Raw genomic sequence first — 3,559 nt, forward strand, 5'->3', positions numbered from 1 at the left:
TAGAAGATTCACACTTCCTGATTTCAACACTTATGACAAAGTAAATGTAAGCAAGACAATTTCATATAGGCATAAGGATACACATACAGATCAGTGAAATAGAATAGAGAACCCAGAAATAAACCCTCAAATTTACAGTCAATTGATTTTAGATAGAGGTGCCAAGATAATCCGATAAGGATATGGAAGGAAGAAGGGGCAAAAAATCTGAATAGACAATTCTCCAAAGAATATATATATAAATTGCTGAGAAACACATGAAAAGATACTCAACATCATTATTCTTCATGGAAATAGAAATAAAACTACAATGAGATGTCACTTGACATCAGTTAGGATGGCTATAATCAAAATAACAGATAATAGCAAGTGTTGGCCAGGATATGGAGAAATTGCAACCTTTATACACTGCTGGTGAGATTTTAAAATGGTGCAGCCACTTTGGAAAATAGTCTCACAGTTTTTTCAAAGGTTAAATGTAGAATTAACATATGACCCCAAAATTCCACTCCTCGGTATATACCCAAGAGAAAAGAAAGCATAAATATACATAAAAATTTGTACATTAATATTCAGAGCAGCATTATTCATAATAACTCAAAGGTTTAAACAACCCAAATATCCATCAACTAATGAATGGGCAAATAAAATTTAGTACATCCACACAAAGAAATATTTTTAGACAATAAAAAGAAATGAAGTACTGGTGTACGCTATAATGTGAATAAACCTGGAAACACATTATGTTAAGTGAAAGAAGCCAGATACAAAAGACCAAAATTTTTATTTATTCCCTTTATAAGAAATATCAAGAGTAGGCAAATCTATAGAGTCAGAAGGAGATTAGTGGTTTCCCAGGTCTGAAAGGGATGGGAGAATTGAAGAGTAATAGCTTAAAGGGTATGAGATTTCTTTTTGGAATAATGAAAATGTTCCAATTGATTGATTGCACAACTCTGAATATACTAAAAGCATTGAATTGTATACCTTGGTTACATTGTATGGCATATGAATTATATCTCTGTATATAGCTGCTACAAAAAACCTTCACATGTATCTTTCTACTCAAAATTCTGGATGTCTGTCCTAGAGAAACATATATTCACCGTAAGTTGAGTACAAGGCTATTCACTTTTTGTGATTTTTTTTTTAAAAGTCTGTCAACAGGGAATATAAATAATGTACAATAGATTCATACCTTGAAATATTATACTTTTATTGACGAATGTAATAGAGCTTTCTGCATTAACACAGATAAATCTCCCACATTGTTAAGTAAGAAAAGCAAATTGTCAAAAAATATATAAAGTATAATCCCATTCATGGAAAAGACTATGTCTTCATATGCACATATGTGTATGCAAATACACAAAAAAATAAATTCTGAATGTCTATCAAACTGTTAACAGTAGTTTTTTTCTGAGGTGGGGAGGTTGGTAGGTGGTTGGGAAGTAGAACAAGGGAAGCTGGATGGGGGAACCTTCACATGTCACTCTATAAACTTCTGCATTGTTTGCATCTTTTCCATAAGAAAGTATTTATGTATTACCAGTATGAAACAAAAATAAAGAGAAAACTAAATAAAGATGGATGTAACACGTGGATCAAGTCCCAAGGTGGTGCATGCCAGCAAATTGTGGTCATGAACTTGCTGAGCTAAATGAGCCGTGATATTAATGCAAGACTCACATGTTATTGGCACACCCGTTAGAGCAGAATATTATTCCATGTGACATTTATTTTGGTAGAAGAGGGGTGGCATGCTTTGAAAAATATTCTGTCTGGTACATGTTCAGACCTTTGTATTTGCTATTCCTCCTGCCTGGAATGTTCTTCCTGCAAATATTCACATCCAACTCTCCCCCCTCCTTGAGATCGTCACTCAAAAATTTTCTTCTCAGCCAAGTCTTGCCTGAACACCCTGCTGAACTTCTATTCATTCCCCTGTACTTCTCAGGCCCATTTCCTGCTTAATTTTTCTCCAGAACACTTCCAGCCATCTGACACCCTACAGAATCCATGTATTTACTTGTCTAATGTCCATCTCCTCTCAGTACAAGTGGAGTCTATGAAAGTAGGAACATTTGTCAAATGCTTCACAGCTGCACCACTGGACCTAGAATAATATCTGGCACATGGTATGTGCTCAATAAATTTTTGTTGAACTAATGAAAGAATCATTTAATAATGGCATTTGAATCAAGAGCTATTGACACAGATGGGATGGAAATGTGTTGTCTCTCTGAATTCTCATCATCAAGTCTTTTCCATTGAGTGAATTGATTTAAAAAGTAGACATAAGCGGCAGCCAGAAGAGTTCCAAATTTTCTTCAATTAGTCAAGACTATTGGCCCTCCTCCACCCATCATTCATCATCTAGACACACAAAGAGGAAAAACATGAGGGCAGCGATGCCATTTGCCTTTCTTTCTGCTTCTAGTCAAGCTAAACCAATCACAGAATCACAAATAAATTTGGAATTTTTATATTTAGAATTAGCCAGCTGGGCTCAATTTAGATGATACCAATTTTGCTGGCAGCATCCAAAGCATCACAGTCAAGAGCCAGTCAAACATATTCCTTTTTTCCCCTCCAACAGGCCTGGTCAGGGTGTTGACCTTGGCCATGTCAACCTCATAGAGTTTCTTCACAGCCTGTTTGATCTGGGGCTTGTTGGTCTTGACATCCACAATGAGCAGACATGTGTTATCTTCTATTTCCTTCATTGCTGACTCAGGGGAACTTGATAATGGCATAGTGATCAAGCTTGCTTCTCTTGGGGGCAGTCTTCTGAGGAAATTTGGGCTGTCTTCAGAGCTGCAGTATCTTGGGCCACCAGAAGGTTGGTGACATGAGGATCCTCTTTTTCTCATGGCTGTGGATGCTTCTCAGCACTGCCTTCTTGGCCTTCACATCCTTTGCCTTTACCTTTTTCTTTGGGAGAGACAGGGGCTTCCTTCTTCACTTTTGGGACCATCTTAGTGAAAAGTTGTGTGTTTAAATTTAGTTCTTTGCCCACAGGAAGACTATTTGAATGTATTGTGCAGAACTAGTTTGGGAAGACCAAATACAGAGAATAAAGAGGAGGTTAAGAGGATTAACAGAAAAATAAAATAAAATAAAAAAAAAAAAACCTAAAGAAACAGTATCTATGGGTCAGATGTGAAGTGTTCATTGATTAAGAGTTAGAAAAATTGATTTCTTCCCTGAAGATCCACAGGGATTTCATAACAACAGAAAGGAACATAGAGTTGTAAAACCATGAGGCACCATTTGGTCTTACGTATTTCTTCTACATCTTCTCAGGTGCACTGATTTAGGTATTCCAAAATGAGTGAAAGACAAATTTATCTTGTCATTGTTTAAAATTTCTCAAAGAGACTCTGAATTCTGTTAGAAAACAGGCCAGTTTTCTTATTTTAGAGCCCTAAGCTCTTCAAATCTCATTTAAATCTCTCTTGTTTTAATTTCAATTTGATGCCTCTTCTACAGTGCTCAGAGTAAAAAGAGAGACCGCCCTTCTTGGGAAAGCTGACATTTCTCACTATCCATGAGCTCT

General features: G+C 36.2%; 1 pseudogene; it reads right to left on the minus strand.

Moving 5' to 3' along the window:
• Nucleotides 1-2,514: 2,514 nt before the first annotated feature.
• Nucleotides 2,515-2,977, minus strand: LOC138398446 (large ribosomal subunit protein uL23 pseudogene; annotated as a pseudogene).
• Nucleotides 2,978-3,559: the final 582 nt, after the last annotated feature.

The sequence above is a fragment of the Eulemur rufifrons genome, chromosome 17, assembly GCF_041146395.1.
Source record: "Eulemur rufifrons isolate Redbay chromosome 17, OSU_ERuf_1, whole genome shotgun sequence".
Taxonomy (NCBI): domain Eukaryota; kingdom Metazoa; phylum Chordata; class Mammalia; order Primates; family Lemuridae; genus Eulemur; species Eulemur rufifrons.